We start from the raw sequence: 17690 nt of genomic DNA, 5'->3' as shown, positions 1-17690 counted from the left end.
TTTTTGTCTTTTTTCCTTTTCTAGGGCCACTCCCTTGGCATATGGAGGTTCCCAGGCTAGGGATCAAATCCAAGCTGTAGCCGCCGGCCTACACCAGAGCCACAGCAACTGGGGATCCAAGCTGCATCTTCGACCTACACCACAGCTCATGGCAACGCTGGATCCCTACCCCACTGAGCAAGGCCAGGGATCGAACCCGCAGCCTCATGGTTCCTAGTTGGATGCATTAACCACTGAGCCATGAAGGGAACTCCCTGTTTGTTTGGTTTTTTTAAGATATTATGAATTCTTGGATTCCTGACATAGTTGACATTGCATTAAGGATTTCATAGAAACACAGATAAACACGTCTTTTTTTCAGTGTCTAAATTCTGCTTAATAAATACCTGCAGATAATAAGAGAAAGGAGGGAAGGAAAGATGTAGAGTGAAAAAGAAGAAATTAGAAATCTGTAAACACAATGGAATGAGGATGGACATAGGATAAGAAAGGAAGAGGCTAACAAATAAGAGATGGAAGGAAAAAAAAAGAGCAACTTTCTGCGATACTCCAGGACAGATCAATAGGAAGAAATTAATTTATTCAACAAGTGCTCTTTGGCTGCCACCAACTCCATGCTTGTCTCTGCTCCAGGCACCGAGGACAAAATTCTTGCTCCCATGCCCATGCCCTCAAGTATGTGTGAAGTCTGGAATGAATAAGTAAATGACGGTAGTCTGTAGGGCCTGTTGGCTGATGATTCATGCTAGGAGGAGAAACAGAGCAAAGGGATGCCCTGGAGCTTCCTGGGGGTGGGCTGTGATTTTCTTTTTTTTTGTCTTTTTGCCATTTCTAGGGCCGTTCCCACGGCATATGGAGGTTCCCAGGCTAGGGGTCGAATCGGAGCTGTAGCCGCCGGCCTACACCACAGCCACAGCAACGCAGGATCCGAGCCGCGTCTGCAACCTACACCACAGCTCGAGGCAACGCCAGATCCTTAACCCACTGAGCAAGGCCAGGGATCGAACCCGCAACCTCATGGTTCCTAGTCAGATTCGTTAACTGCTGCTCCACGACAGGAACTCCAGAGGGGATCTCTTTGAGGAAAATTCTGAGCAAAGAGAGGGGGAAGATAAGTGAGAGATGTGCCAAGGCCCCCAGTTTCAGATGGGTCCAGATGGATCTGGCATGTTTGAGGAATGACAGGGAGGCCGCTGTAGCTGTCGCAGCATGAAACAGTAGAGGAGGACCGAGGGGTGACATGGCAGTGGGGAGGCATGGAAGGATCCAGGCTGCACAGGGCGTCACAGGACATTGTCAGCACTTCGGGGCCATTGGATAGACCTGATCTTGTTTGCTTGTTTGTTTGTTTGTTTGCTTTTGTGGGCCACACCCCAGGCTTATGAAAGTTGTCAGGCAAGGGATTGAATTGGAGATGTAGCTGCCGGCTTATGCCACAGCCACAGCAATGCAGGATCGGTACCGCATCTGTGACCTACACCATGGCTCATGGCAACACCAGATCCTTTAACCCACTGAGGGAGGCCAGGGATTGAACCTGTGTCCTCATGGATTCTAGTTGGATTCATTACTGCCGAGCCACAATAGGAACTCCCTGAAGTCTTCATTCCTGATGAATGGATGTGTTGCTGGATGGGTCCTTTTCCTGGTGGACCAGTCACCTTTTTCAATTTGGTGACCACAGCCTGTACCCCTAGCCCTGGCCAGCTGCCTATTACAAACATGGCCAAGCTGTTTGGGCAGGTCACCCCTGAACTTCTACTGGACGCCCAGTTCAGAAGACCAGCCCCAGGGCAGAGTAGAAGCTGCTGCTATGGGCGGGTGAAATGCTTGTATCTTGAGAACAAATGTCGTTGAGAACTGATTTCTGCATGTATGTAGACTTGGTTTAGGGCTTGAGAAAATACTCAGGCAGGCAGGCTGGATTATGCTCAATGACTTGGTGGGCACTTTCAGATCTACCAGCTTTCTTTGCTTGGTCCTGCCATTTCTTTCAGGAGTATCTTAAAAGTGCTTTTCTTCACCCCTGGACTAGAACAGGGGTAGGGGAATTAGAGCCCACAGCCTTGTTTTTGTAAATACATTTTTATTGGAACACACCTGTTCTTGTATGTATTGTCTGTGGTTGCTTTGGTGCCACAGCAGCAGAGTTGAGTAATTGCCTGAACAAAGCCTCAAATATTTACTGTTTGGCCCTTTTATAAAAGGGAAGTTTGCTGACCTCTGGGCTCGAAGATAAGCAGACGATGAATAGGGCTTTAGCTTATGGATCAAACAAAAAATAATCCCTTATCACTGAAATGCCACTCAGCCTTAGTGTATATGAATGTGAGATTCTGTCGCTCACACATTGTGACTTCAATCATTAAAATAATTTTGTTTTTCTTTGTTCATCTTTCTACCCATTAGCTGACATCATCCTTCTGCTTGAGTGGAAATTCAGCATGAGTGGGTTCATATTAAATAATGGTGTAATTTTACCAGGCAGGTAATTGACAATTGACTCAAAATTCCGCATTTGAGTCTGGATTTGCTATACCACCTTCCTTAGATAGTATAAAGCTTTCTCTTTCATCAGTGTACTACTCTATTTTTCCTTCTTCTTTCTTTTTTTCTTTTAATGGCTGTTCCTGGGGCATATGCGAGTTCCCGGGCTAGGGGTTGAATCAGAGCTGTAGCTGCCAGCCTAAACCACTGCCACGGCAACACCAGATCCAGGCTGCATCTGTTGCCTCCACCACAGCTTGTGGCAACGCTGGGTCCTTAACCCACTGAGTGAGGCCAGGGATCGAACCTGAGTCCTCACAGACACTAGGTTGGGTTCTTAACTTGCTGAGCCACAACGGAAACTCCTACTCTGGTTTGTTTTGCCTTTGTATGATGAAAAATTCTCCATTCTTTCAGTGTATGTCTCATGCTAAGGGTTTTCAGAATAAGTAGACTTTCATTTTTTTCCTCTCAGTGGAACTCGACTAGTTTTATCTAGGCTGTTCCTTTTGTCTTTTGACTATATTGTGTGCTGCATTATCATTATCATTGATGACTTTGGAATTCGTTGTGTAAAAAAAAATTGAAGTGGATTTAAAATATAAAGGACTAAAAAAATATAAAGGACTTTTCTGTCTTAATTGCATCTTAATATAATAAAAAACAGAGTGAAGTTATTAAAAATGACAGAAGGGAAGACAAAACAATAAAATTGCTTAGCAAAGATCCTGTTTCATAATGCATTTGGAAATAAGCACTATTATAACGTGTAATTAACCATCTCTTTTTGAAGTATGAAGCTTAAGCTTGGGTGGGCAGGGGACCTCTTAGGATGTAGTGATGTCTGAATTAGTTCCTGCATTAGAGCTTCTGAATCTGCTCATGGATTATAGCATCTTGCCACCTGCCTTACTTATAAGCTTTTTTTTTTTTTTTTTTTGGTAGAGATACCTACTAGGCTAGGAGAGAGATATTTATTTACTAGGTTAGGACAGAGTGTGCCCTCTAATGCTTTACCAGATACCTACTACTGCCTGTTGATTAGGAAAAAGAGGAGAGCTGAAACTCCCTAATGTGAGCTGTGGCTTTAGCTCAGATCACAGGACAATTTCCTGGGGAGTTGGTATAGATCAGCTGGAGACCTTTTTTTTCCCCAGGTGTCAAGTTATCCTGAGGCTAATGCTTCAAACAGGCTGAGAAGCCTCGTTGGCTCATCTTCTAGACCCAACTCCTCATTTGCTTCTGAGGATATTGTTGCCGAGATGGCCAGAGATGAGGAGCCCAAGAAAAGGCACCGCCAGGAAAAAGAGGGGAAGGGAATGGACTCTCAGGCTTGGAGCCTGAGCCTCAAGTTCCCTGTTGCCCACTTTGATGCCAGTTGGCTCCCCGAGGATTGAGGACTAGGGCACACAAGGATGCAAGTAAGAGTCCTGGGAGAGAACATTCCAGGCAGATCTGAGCTTTTAGTCAACACTCCTTTGGTTCAGGAGTTCCTTTCCCGTGATCTGCCACGACCAGGCCCCTTCTCCGAGCAGCAGTGGTGGTGGCATCGGGTGCTGTTCACCACCCCTTGGTGCTGAACTTACTGCCTGGTGTGTATTCATTGCCCGTCCTTCGCAAGGTCACCAGCGGCACATGGCCTCCAACAGAGGCTGCCACAGTTCAGGGGCTCTAATTCAGAGAAAAGTCTGCTATGCAGGCTATGTTGTTGGTTAGTGTCTTGGAGTTTTCCTAGGTGACTACACTGAGGGAATCGTTCAGATTTAGAAATATGTGTTCTGATCTAGGTAACCAAACCAAACCAAATCAAACTAAATGTAACCAAAGACAGTTTTCTTATCAAGTCTTATGCATTGGCATGGTCTGCAGCATAGAGGCTTAGATTGGGTGCAGAGTGTCTAAAAACTGTGGTTTTAGACCCGAGTTGCCTAGTTGCCTGCCTCTCTCCATCCCCAGCACAGTTTCACGTAGGTAACAAGAAGATACGCCCAATAATAAATAAATAAACAAAACAAAAAAAGAAGATACATCCAGATCAGAGTTCCTCTGCCTTAGAACTGCTGACATGTTGGGCAGGATACATGCTGTGATGCAGGCTGTCCTGGGTTTTATGGGATGTTTAGCAGCATCCTAGGACTCTGCCCACTCCCCTGCCCCAGCTGTGACCATCAGAGTGTCTCCAGACATTGCCACATGTCCCTGGGGAAGTGGCATAAAATTGCCCTGGTTGAGAACCATTGGTCTAGGGCGTAGGCAAGATTCTGTCATTAACCTTTTACGCTGTCCTTTATCATGTATCCATTTGTGTGGATCCGGTTTGCTTCTGTGTAAGAAAGAGCTTTGCAACAATAGCGTGTTTTTTGAATTTAGATTATGTCCATGACTGAAGTTTTGTAATCTGCATTTGAGGTCTCCGTGTCTTTGTCACCATAGTCTGTAGTTTTTCCCTTTGTCACTTAGGAAATAGTCTCCTCCACTCCTGCTCCCTCTTCCCATCATCTAACCAAGGAGGACATCCTCCTGTGCTAATGTATTGTGTGTGCTTGATACCCAAGATCACTGTCTTGGGAGTTCCCGTCGTGGTGCAGCGGAAACGAATCCGACTACGAACCATGAGGTTGTGGGTTCAATCCCTAGCTTCGCTGAGTGTGTTAAGGATCCGGTATTGCTGTGAACTGTGGTGTAGGTCGCAGACTCAGTTTGGATCCTGCGTTGATGTGGCTGTGGTATAGGCCAGCAGCTGTAGCTCTGATTTGACCCCTGGCCCGGGAACCTCCATATGCCGCACAGCGACCCTAAAAAGAAAAAAGAAAAAAAAAAAGAAAAAAAGATCACTGTCTTGGCTGAAAGGAGTATTGAAGGGTCTTGAGGCAATAAATTTCCAGTTAATGTCAGCATCATCATTATCATCCTGTTCATTCCTGTTATTCTAAAGATGAAGAAACTAAGGGCCAAGGAGGGACAGTGGTTTACCCAAGCTGTGGTTACTGGCAAGGCCACGGCTGCGTGGGTGTTTCTGGAGAATTTGCTTACACTTGGAAGAATTTTCTTGTCCTAGGCTCACTGAGAATGTTGGCTAGCAGAAAATTTTTTTAAAAAGTTGATTAGGTGAGTTCCTGCTGTGGTGCAATGGGATCAGTGGCGTCTCTGAAGCACCAGGACACAGGTTCGATCCCTGGCCTGGTGCTGTTGGGCTAAAGGATCAGGTGTTGCCACAGCTGCAGTGTAGGTCGCAGCTGTGGCTCACCTCTGATCTCTGGCCCAGGAACTCCATGTGCTGCAGGGTAGGGGAAAGAAAAAAAAAAAGGGAAATCAGGGAGGAGATTAGGAGAGTCAGAGGAAGGGAGGGACAGGGGAATACTTGAAACTCTGTAGTCTTTTAATGGAAATGGGGAAATGGTGAAAAACAATGCAAAGGAGATAAAAAGAGGAAGAGGCACCTCTAATGAAGGAAGCAAAGAATCAACCAAATGCAATATGTGGATCTTGTTTAGATGTTGGTTTGAATGGACCAACTCTGTGTGTGTGGGAAACAGAATAGTTGAATTGGGTTATGGGTTCATGGGCATTATGTCTTCATAATACAAATTTCCATAGTAAAAAGGTAAAAAGAGGAAAGCTGATCAATTTCCGTAAATTGCAAACTTCTTTGCAGTGACAAAAAAAAATCAAGTGCGAGAAATTTGTGAATTTTCTCTATTTTTCTTTATTTGATTAAAGCATAGGTGATTTGCAGTGTTGTGCTAATTTCTGTTGCACAAGCAAAGTGATTCAGTTACACAGGTATATACATTCTTTTTAAAAATATTCCTTTCCATTATGGTTTATCCCACGAGATTGGATATAGTTCCCTGTGCTGTACAATAGGACCTTGTTGTCAATCCATTCTAAATGTAGTAGTTTGTGTGGAGTTTCTGCTGTGGAAGTGGGTTGAGGTTCCAGTTGTGGCATAAGTTGCAGCTGTGGCTCGGATTCAATCCCTGGCCTAGGAACTTCCATATGCCACCGGTATGGCCATTAAAAAAATGTGGTAGTTTGCATCTACTAACCCCAAACTCCCAATCTATCCCATTCCCTCCCCCTTCCCTTTGGCAACCACAAGTCTGTTCTCTATGTCCCTGGGTCTCTTTCTTTTGTGCCATATTTTAGATTCCACATATAAGTGCAATCATACGGTTTTTGTCTTTCTGTTTCTGGCTTACTTCACTTAGTGTGAGAATCTCTAGTTGCATCCATGTTGCTGCAAATGTCATTATTCTTTTTTATGGCTGAGTAATATTCCATTGTATATATGTACCACTTTTTTTTGTCTTTTGTGTTTTTAGGGTCACACCAGTGGCATATGGAGGTTCCCAGGCAAGGGGTCTATTTGGAGCCACAGCTGCCAGCCTACATCACAGCCACAAAAATGCCACATCCGAGCTACATCTTCGACCTACACCACAGCTCACAGCAACACCAGATCCTTAACTAACTGATCGGGGCCAGGGATTGAACCTGACACCTCATGGTTCCTAGTCAGATTCATTTCTGTGCCAAGATGGGAGCTGCCAGTACCACATCTTCTTAATCTATTCACCTGCTGATGGACATTTAGGTGGTTTCCATGTCTTGGCTGTTGTGAATAGTGCTGCATTGAACATAGGGGTGCATGTATCTTTTTGAATTATAGTTTTGTCCGATATATGCCCAGGAATGGACTTGCTGGATACTATGGCAATTCTATATTTAGTTTTCTGAGGAACCTCTATATTATTCTCCATAATTATTGCACTAACTTAGATTCCCAACAACAGTATAGGAGGATTCTCTTTTCTCTACACCCTCTCCAGCATTTGTTATTTGTGAGTTTTTAATGGTGGGGCATTCTGACTGGCTTGAGGTGGTACCTCATTGTAGTTTTGATTTGCATTTCTTTTTTTTTTTCAGCACTTATTTCTTTTTTTATTACTCAATGAATTTATTACACTTATAGTTGTACAATGATCATCACAGTCCAATTTTATAGGATTTCCATTGCACACCCCCAGTGCATCCCCCCACCTCCCAAACTGTCTCCTCTGGAGACCATAAGTTTTTCAAAGACTGTGAGTATCTGTTCCGCAAAGAAGTTCATTCTGTCCTTTTTTCAGATTCCACATGTCAGTGAGAGCATTTGATGTTGGTGTCTCATTGTCTGACCGACTTCATTTAGCATGATAATTTCTAGGTCCATCCAAGTTGCTAAAAATGTGGTTATTTCATTTCTTTTAATGTTCCATTGTGTGTATGTACCACATCTTCTTTATCCACTCCTCTATCGATGGACATTTAGGTTGTTTCCATGTCTTGGCAATTGCAAATAGTCTTACTTATGTCTTTTGCCTTCCAAAACTTTATTAATTTTGTATTTAATAGACATTTTGCTATTTCTTATCAAAGTGGAAAAATGCCTAGGTGTGAGCCTATCCTGCTATGTTTCTTTAGCTGTTCTATTACTAAATTTAGAAATCAGTATTCCTACCTTTTCGAGAAAGGAAAAATACTATTGATTTTTTTTCATTAAAATTTTTTTATTACTCAATGAATTTATTACATTTGTAGTTGTACAATCATGCATTTCTTTAATAATTAGTGATGTTGAGCATCTTTTCATGTGCCCGCTGGCCATCTGTATGTCTTTTTTTGGAGAAAGAGACATTTCTTTTTTCTTTTTTTGGGTCTTTTTTTGGGGCCATCCATGACATATGGAAGTTCTCAGGCTAGGGGTCGAATTGGAGCTGCAGCTGCTGTCCTATACCACAGCCACAGCAACACGGGATCCTTAACCCACTGATCGAGGCCAGGGATCAAACTGGAGTCTTCATGGATCCTAATTGGCTTCGTTACCGCTGAGCCACAACAGGAACTCCAAAAGAGACATTTCTTAATTTTAAAATCTGATCTCAAAGAGGCTCTTCAGAACCCAACAGATGCTCTCCAGTTTGCCTGGCCAAGTCCCTTTGTCCCAAGTGACAGGCAGTTGTAAGAAGCAGAGCTGGAGGAAGCCTGTCCTCACCAGGTGGGCAGGGAGGCTGCCCATCTGTGCCTGCAGAGCCCCTGCAGCATTCCTGGGGAGTTGTAATCCTCCTGGGAAATAAACCTGAGGGTCTCCCTCCCTGACCTTCCCTCCCTCCTCTCTGCCCCCTCCCAGAAATCATCTGTGGACCAACTTATTCCCCCCACCCCTCGCCCGCATACATTTTATGATTTAAATATTGTATAAGTAATATATGCTCTTTGTAAAAACCATGCAGAGTGAAAATGAAAGTTCCTGCCTTTCTTGTTTTTTGCCTCCCATTGATTCCTTGCCCTTTCCAGAAATACATAAATATTTATAATAATGTGATGAGCATTTTTTAGTGCTTGTTTGCTTCCATTGTCTTTTTTCAGCCACACCTGTGGCGTATAGAAGGTGCCAGGCTAGGGGTTGATTCAGAGTTGTAGCTGAGGCCTACGCCACAGCCATGGCAACACCAGATCCAAGCTGCATCTTTGACCTGCGCCACAGCTTACAGCAACGCTGGAGCCTTAATCCACTAAGCAAGGCCAGGGATCAAACTGGCATCCTCACAGAGACTATATTGAGTTCTTAACCCAAGGAGCCACATCGGGAACTCCCTTTAGGTCTTTTTTGGTTATTACCACCCTGTCAGAGTTTTATTTCTTCAGTTTTTAATAATGCAAAAGAATTTTTTACGCAGTCACAGAAAGTCGAGAGAACTTTCTTTCCTCCGCCCCAACGCCCAATCCAGTTTTGCCTGTTATGTCCTTTATAAGCAAAAGGGTCTAGCTCTGAATGATATATTGCATTTCATTGTCATGTCTCTGAGCACCTGTTATGAGCCATGCCTTGTTCTAAGCCCTGGGAATGTATCAGAAAAAAAAGACAGAGGAAGGTCCGTCATTGCGGAGCTTGCATTCTAGCAGGGGAGACAGAAACACAAACATAGCAAATGCTAAATCTTGTAGAATGGTAGAAACAGACAGCACTATAGAGAAAAGCAGAGCCAGGCACGAGGTCATTGGGACACAAACATTAGTCAGGACTGGCCTGATGAGAAGGGGCTTTTGGGCAAGCACTGAAGGAAGCATGGCTAGGAAGGAAGAACATTTGGGAAGAGATAATAAGAGCCAGTGTCGAGGAAGGCACAGCCTGGTGTGTTTGAGCTGGGAGGCTCAGTAAGCCAGGTCATTCAGTCTTAGTAGGCCAGTTAATTTTTTTTCTCCTCTTTTGGGGTAGATGCCTTTTTATCTTAAGGAAATGTCTTCATTCTATGACGGCTCTTTTATCCGATGACTTCTCGGTCCCACCTTTTCTATGATTCTTGACATCCTCCTGTTGAAGTTATCTTTTGCCCTAATAAGTGAGATTTTTGGACTCTGATTTTGTGCAGCCTCCTGGCCACTTCCTGTCTGGCTCTGCTTTAACTTGTCTCTAGGAGTTCCCATTGTGGCGCAGCGGAAACAAATCCGACTAGGAACCATGAGCTTGCGAGTTCGATCCCTGGCCTTGCTCAGTGGGATGAGGATCCGGTGTTGCCGTGAGCGGTGGTGTAGGTCACAGACAAGGCTCGGATCTCTTGCTGCTGTGCCTGTGGCTGGCAGCTGTAGCTCCAATTAGACCCCTAGCCTGGGAACCTCCATGTGCTGCAGGTGCAGCCATAAAGAGCAAAGCAAAACAAACAAACAAAAAAAAACACTTGCCTCTGGCCCATCTTCTTTCTTCCGTTGCTTGTTTCTCTGCCCTTTTCTTCTCAGCACTTTCTGCCTTTGAGGACTTAACCCACCTTTCCTCCCCCAGTTCTTATTCTGGAAGGTATTGTTTGAAACAGTCAATAGTTACCAATTAATTTAATCATCAGTAGCAACCTTGGGCGATAGGTATTATTCTTCTTCTTATCCATTTTATTTTATTTTTAAAAAATTTTAAGTTTTCTTTTTGTCTTTTCTAGGGCCACTTCTGGGGCATTTGGAGGTTCCCAGGCTAGGGGTCTAATCAGAGCTGTAGCCACCAGCCTATACCAGAGCCACAGCAATGTGGGATCTGAGCCATGTCTGTAACCTACACCACAGCTCATGGGAATGCCAGACCCTTAACCCACTGAGCGAGGCCAGGGATCGAACTCGCAACCTCATGGTTCCTAGTCGGATTTGTTAACCACTGAGCCACAATGGGAACTCCTATTATTCATTTTATGAATGAGGAAATTGAAGTCCAGAGAGAATATGTAATTTGGCCATAGGCACATAGCTGGGAAGTGCTGGGTCTCAGCCCAGGCCATTTGCTCCTAGCACGTGTTCTCTCATCCACCGTGTGATGACACGTGTCTACACACCTGACCACTTTACTGAGGCTTCAGCCCAGTCACTCCAGTTTCTGAGGATCTCACTACAAATAACCACAAACTTAGTGTCTTAAAACAACTCACATGGAGTTTCTGCTGTAGATCAGTAGGTTAAGAACCTGACTGGTACCCATGAGGATGCCGGTTTTATCCCTGGCCTCGCTCAGTGTGTTAAGGCTCAGGTGTTGCTGCAAGCTGTGGTGTAGGTCACCAGTGCAGCTCAGATCTGGTGTTGCTGTAGCTGTGGTGTGGGCCTGAAGCTGCAGCTCCAATTTGACCTCTAGCCTGGGAACTTCCATATGCTGCAGGTGCGGCTGTGAACACACACACACACACACACACACACACACACACACACACTGATCTCACACTCTTGAGTGGATCTTTTAAGGCTATAATAATCAAGATGTGGGCCAGGCTGCATTCTCATCCAGAGGCTGGTCTGGGGAAGAAGCTGCTTCCTAACTCATTCATGTTGTCGCAGAATTCCTTTCCTTGCAGTTGTGGGACGGAGAGCCAACGATTCCTGCTGCCTGTCAGCCTGAGGTCACTCTCAGCTCCTACGGGCTGCCCACAGTTCCTGTCCCACAGCCCCTTCCCGGGGTAGTTCACAGCCTGGCAGTTTGCTTTTCAAAGGTTCAGTCTGATGACAAGGAGTCTTACTTAATGACGTGTCATCAGGGCTCTATTCTATTGGTTAAAGTTGAGCCCCAAGCCCCGCCCACAATCAAGAGGAGGGGTTCCTACCAGCAAGAGAATGAAAATCATTGAGGATGCGCCCTCCATAGCATGGCTCACTGATTTGGGAAATTAAAGCTATAAACAGAATTCACTATTTTCCTCTTCCAATTCCGGATATCTACTAGTGTAACTGCTTGTCTTCCAGTCAGCAGATTTTTCGTCTGAGTGTTAGCACGGACACCTGTTTTTCTTTGTCATTTTCATTTCACTTATTTCACATTTCACCTTTTAAGTCCTCTCCAATATTCTTTGAGGTGCCCTTGAAATCTGTCTTCCTAAACATTGACCTGCATCTCTGTCTTTGTCCCACACATGTGCACGTGCGCGCACACCCACACGCACGCACACGCGCACACACACACTGGTCTTGCATTTTCCCTTGAGTCTGATGTTAGCCTAGTTGTCCAGCCTTTTCCCATTTGAGGAAATTGCTTCACTATGGCATTTTTGTCCTATTGGTCAGAAGCTGTCTCTCCCTGCAGGAATGTCCTCAGCACCCCTATTCCCTTCCTCTCTAGCAGATTCCACCCCCCCCCCGCAACTCCTCCAGCCCTGAGCCCCCTTGATCACTCCTTCCTCCGAGCCCCCCATTAAATGCCTGGTGCGTTCTGCCCTGGCTTCATGTTGGAATCATCAAGGTCACTTGGATCGGATGACTCAACCACGTAGGGACTTGGCGACGTTCCCTATACACAGAACATATATATTTTTTATGAAAGTAATGTTAGGTGAATTATCTGAATTTAAAAATGCATGAGCAAAAGATGATATATGAAATCAAGCATGCGGTCTGTTTGACAGTCTGAATCACCCAGTTTGCCTGTCCCTTCGGCTGGCTCTGCCCGGGCTTGGGTACCCCAGATATCAGCAGGCATGATTGATGGGCAGCGCCAGGATGCCTGTGGCCCAGCCAACTGGCCGTGCCTGCCTCTCGAGGCCTGATTTATGCTCACCCCAGAGCTACAAATCACCCCGTGATATAACACAGATGACAAGGCCTGTCTTAGCTTGTGGGGCCTCAGCCCGATCCATCTTGTGTGAACTTTTTTTCCTCTTAAACTCACAGTTTGGCTTCTTAGCTTAATTGACTTCGGGATGGATTAGGTGCTGTTTAATGATGTCTGAGGCCCACAAAGCCTGTTTTGATGGACTTTCGAAGAGGGAGAGGCCATCTTCCCCCTATCCTTCTGTGGGTCCACACTGTTTTTTTGTTTTTTGTTTTTTTAATTAAAGTATAGTTGATATAGATACACAATGTCATGCCTCAGCCCTGTTCTTTCGGATGCATCCTCTGCACTCGGCACCTCCCTAAGCCCCGGGAAGCAAGATGCAGAGAGAAAGCACTGCCTCCACCTTGAAGAAACTTAGATCTGGGTGGGAAGCAGGGCACCCGTGAACAAAAGCAGCCCTTCTTAACAGCAGAGCTGGAGGAGGAACCACCGCGGTTCCGTGGGACCAAGAACACATGCTGAGAAGTTATCTTGAATTTACTTCGCTGGAACAGGAGAAAGGCCCTGTTGTTGTGATAGGGGAGCTGGGAAGGGCTCCTTGAAAAAGAGGTGATTTGGGGGGAATCCCAGATTTTTTGGTAGGATATGAAGTTGTCTTTATCATATTCTGGGAAGGAGGGAAGTGAGTCCCGCCTCTGTCTAATAATAGCCTAGCCAGCGGGCAAAAGGGCAGCCGTGCTTCCTGGGGCCAGGGAGTTCTGCTTCCTACAGCTGTGTTCTTCCCGGGCAGCTCTTTCCATTATCCCTGAGATTCTTCTGGAAGGAAGAGGCCAGGTTGCTGCCTGATACCAGACTCATTGCCCAGAGGGAGTCTCCAAGACCCCATGGACTCCCCCCCCCCCCTTTTTTTTTAAAGCAGCCTGCCAGATATTTGCTTTTCTGCCTAATCCAATTATGCCTGAGCATGGACTCTTTTTTTTTTTTTTTTCTTCTTCCTTAGACCCAGTTCCTCTGCAGGGAGCTCTCCTGCTACTTTTCTCTAGTAGGTGGCTCTGTTGCCAAACCCAGTCCCCCCCAAGATAGACAAGGGATTTGTGTTGTGACAACTGCCGGGCAGCTTTCTCCGTGGAAGTAGCTGGCATTTTTCTGGGTGGAAACTGGATGGAGGGAACTAGCAGTTCATCAAAAAGTAAAACAAGGAGTTCCCGTCGTGGCTTAGTGGTTAATGAATCTGACTAGGAATTATGAGGTTGCAGGTTCGATACCAGGCCTCGCTCAGTGGGTTAAGGATCCGGTGTTGCCATGAGCTGTGGTGTAGATCACAGACGTGGCTCAGATCTAGCATTGCTATGGCTCTGTCGTAGGCTGGTGGCTACAGCTCCTATTAGACCCCTAGCCTGGGAACCTCCATATGCTGCAGGAGCGGTCCTAGAAAAGACAAAAAAGAAAAAAGAAAAAAAAAGTAAAATAACAGCTATTTTTTTTTTTTTTTGAGCACCTACTACGTCTGTCATTGGACTAAGTCTTTAATATCCATTGCATCATTTACTGCTCAGACCAGTCTGGGTAGGTGGATGCTCTTAGCACATTGGCTGTTGCAGATGGGGACCCTGAGGATAAATGAATGAAGAAGATTGCCCTACATCAGGTGGGCATTTAACTGCTGAGCCAGGATGGGAACTCCCATTTGAGTCATTTTTAAAGATTCCTTATGTAAGTGATAGCGTATGATATTTGTCTTTGTCTGACTTACTTCACTTAGTATAATAATCTCTAGGTCCATCCATGTTGCAACAAATGGCGTTATTTCATTCTTTTTTTTGGCTGAATAATATTCCACTGTATATATGTACCACATCTTCTTTATCCATTTATCTATTGATGGGTGTTAGGTTGTTTCCATGTCTTAGCTGTTGTAAATATTGCTGCAGTGAACATCGAGGTGCGTGTATCTTTTCAAATTAGAATTTTTGTCTTTACCAGATCTATGCCCATGAGTGGGATTGCTGATTTATATGGTAGCTTGATTTTTAGTTTTCTAAGGAACCTCCATATTGCTTTCCATATCAAACTCATATTCCTGATAGAGGGGTTCGGACATTTTCTTAATAATAATTTTTTTTTTTGTCTTTTTGCCATTTCTTGGGCTGCTCCCGCAGCATATGGAGGTTCCCAGGCTAGGGGTCCATTTGGAGTTGTAGCCACTGGCCTACACCAGAGCCACAGCAACTCGGGATCCGAGCCACTCTGCGACCTACATCACAGCTCATGGCAACGCCAGATCCTTAACCCGCTGAGCGAGGCCAGGGATCGAACCCTCAACCTCATGGTTCCTAGTCGGATTCATTAACTACTGAGCCACGATGGGAACTCCATTTCTTAATAATTCTTAATAATAAACAAGGCTACTGGTCTCTCAAGCCCATTCCAGCATTTCCAAACATGTTTCTAGCCACCCCATTTTCTTCTGGTTGAATCTATTTTTCTTTAGCCACCAGCTTTTAGGCTGAATAAATTGTTTCCTTTTGAACTTTCCTGTTTTGCTATCATTTTACTGCAAGATTTGCTGCTTTTCTGTTTTGGGCATTTGTCCTATTGGAGATGTGTACCTTGTCAGTCCCATTTTTGCACTGAAAAGACTTCGTGGGCTGGCTGAGGGTGGCTGGGATGCGCTGGAGGACCTGTCACGGTAACGGGAGGCCTTCCTTGTCTCATTTCCTGGTTGTGGTGAATGAGTACCTTCCAGGGGTGTGTTGAGGATGCTCGGTATTGCTTTTCTGTGTCCCTTGCCTTCTCTGCATCTTTCTCATTCCCACTTCATCACTCCCTGGTCTGATACCCAGGAGGACTGATACCCAGTCCTCCTGTGCCATGAAAGCTAGTGGCTCAGCTTCCATTGGAGGCCCAGTGAGCTCTTGACAGTGAGTGTCGGTGAATCTTAGCACAGGACAGCAAGAAATGTCGCCTCTGTGCTTGGACTGGACGTCTGGATCCTGAGGTGTGGTATAGCCAGAACTCAGATACTGGTCTTCATAGATCATAGCACAAGAGGTGGCTTACAAGTCTCAGCTAGAGAAATTTTGGCTAAAGGCAGAGTTTGTTTATTTATTTATTTTTTGGAAGGCATTCTCCACTTTTAATATGTATATTTTTTCCTTTTTAGGGCCACACTTGCAGCATGTGGAAGTTCCCAGGCTAGGGGTCAGATCGGAGCTTCAGCTGCCAGCCTATGCCACAGCCACGCTGGATCCTTAACCCACTGAGTGGGGTCAGGGATGGAACCTGCATCCTCATGGATACTAGTCAGGGTGGATACCACTGAACCACAAGGGGAATTCCTTAATGATTTTTTTTTTTTTGCTTTTTAGGGCTGAACCCGGGGCATATGGAGGTTCCCAGGCTAGGGGTCAAATCAGAGCTGTAGCTGCTAGCCTACACCACAGCCACAGCAATGCCAGATCCAAGCTGGGTCTGTGACATACACCACAGCTTACGGCAACGTCGGATCCTTAACCCACTGAGCAAGGGCAGGGATCAAACCTTCGTCCTCATGAATGCTAGTCGGATTCATTTCCACTGAGCCACTTTGGGAATGCCTTGATGAATTTTTTAAACACACCATATTCAAGGCAGAGTTAATTTGAACAATACTCTCTGCCTCCAAAACACCCTCCCCAAAATCCAAATCAAAAATGCAGCTAACAGGAGTTCCTGTCGTGGCGCAGTGGTTAACGAATCCGACTAGGAACCAGCAGGTTGTAGGTTTGATCCCTGGCCTTGCTCAGTGGGTTAAGAATCTGGCGTTGCCGTGAGCTGTGGTGTAGGTGGCAGATGTGGCTTGGATCCCGAGTTGCTGTGGCTCTGGCATAGGCCGGTGGCTACAGCTCCGATTAGACCCCTAGCCTGGGAACCTCCATATGCCTCGGGAGCAGCCCAAGAAATGGCAAAAAGACAAAAAAAAAAAATGGAGCTAACAGAATGCCATTCTTGGAGTTCCCGTCGTGGCTCAGTGGTTAACGAATCTGACTAGGAACCATGAGGTTGAGGGTTCGATCCCTGGCCTTGCTCAGTGGGTTAAGGATCCGGCATTGCTGTGAGCTGTGATGTAGGTTGCAGACACGGCTCGGATCCCGCGTTGCTGTGGCTCTGGTGTAGGCCGGTGGCTACAGCTCCGATTAGACCTCTAGCCTGGGAACCTCCATATGCCTCGGGAGCAGCCCAAGAAATGGCAAAAAGACAAAAAAGACCAAAAAAGAAAAAAAAAGCCATTCTTCTCTTTGTTTCCTTCTTCCCTGTGACTGTATTTGTTTCTATATCGGGCGGGGGGTGGGGTGTGCTAATATAAACTCAGGGGATGTGGTCCAACGCAGGAAGAATGGATGTTAGTCTTAAATTCCTTCTTGGATTTTACAAGGATCTGGGATGTCCTAGGTCTCCTGTGACAGGAATAGGCTTTTGGATGTTGCCAGGAATTTGAGTGTCTGAGATCTTTGCCAGGTAGGCTCTTGGTCAGGCCGTGTTTGTGACAATAGCCAGAATGCTATGCTGGTGCTAAGGGTCTGAGTTTCTTTTCATTGCTGTTATAGACAACTTCCAGAATGGCCGGGGGAAGCTCAGCCTCTCTTTGCTTTGCCAGATTATTTTCCACAAAAATTTGCACCTTGCATGATGGAGTTTTTTTTGGCGTGAACACTGCCCTTTCTTCAACAAAAGCAAAATGTCATGTAAAAGAACTATGGCTAAAGAACATTCTAGAAGCCATTTGTACCCAGAGAGTAAGGCTTGTCGTGGCATTACGGAATGTTAAAGCTAGCAGGGGAATAGTGATAAAAGGAACCCGAGTCTTTCATGTTATAGATTAAGAAACCGAGGACCTGGAGTAAGCGTTTTGCTTTGAATTAAGATTTATTCACCAGCATAGACCATTTCTTGCATTAGCCTGTGACTTTTTTTTTTTTCCTTTCTTTTCTAGGGCCACTCCTGCAGCACATGGAGGTTGCCAGGCTAGGGGTCGAATCGGAGCTGCAGCCACCTACCTACGCCAGAGCCACAGCAACGCGGGATCCGAGCCGTGTCTGCAACCTACACCACAGCTCACGGCAACGCCGGATTGTTAACCCACTGAACAAGGCCAGGGATCGAACCC

The sequence above is a fragment of the Phacochoerus africanus genome, chromosome 1 (assembly GCF_016906955.1).
Source record: "Phacochoerus africanus isolate WHEZ1 chromosome 1, ROS_Pafr_v1, whole genome shotgun sequence".
In the NCBI taxonomy this organism is placed as follows: Eukaryota; Metazoa; Chordata; class Mammalia; order Artiodactyla; family Suidae; genus Phacochoerus; species Phacochoerus africanus.
This window is presented reverse-complemented; position numbering follows the sequence as displayed.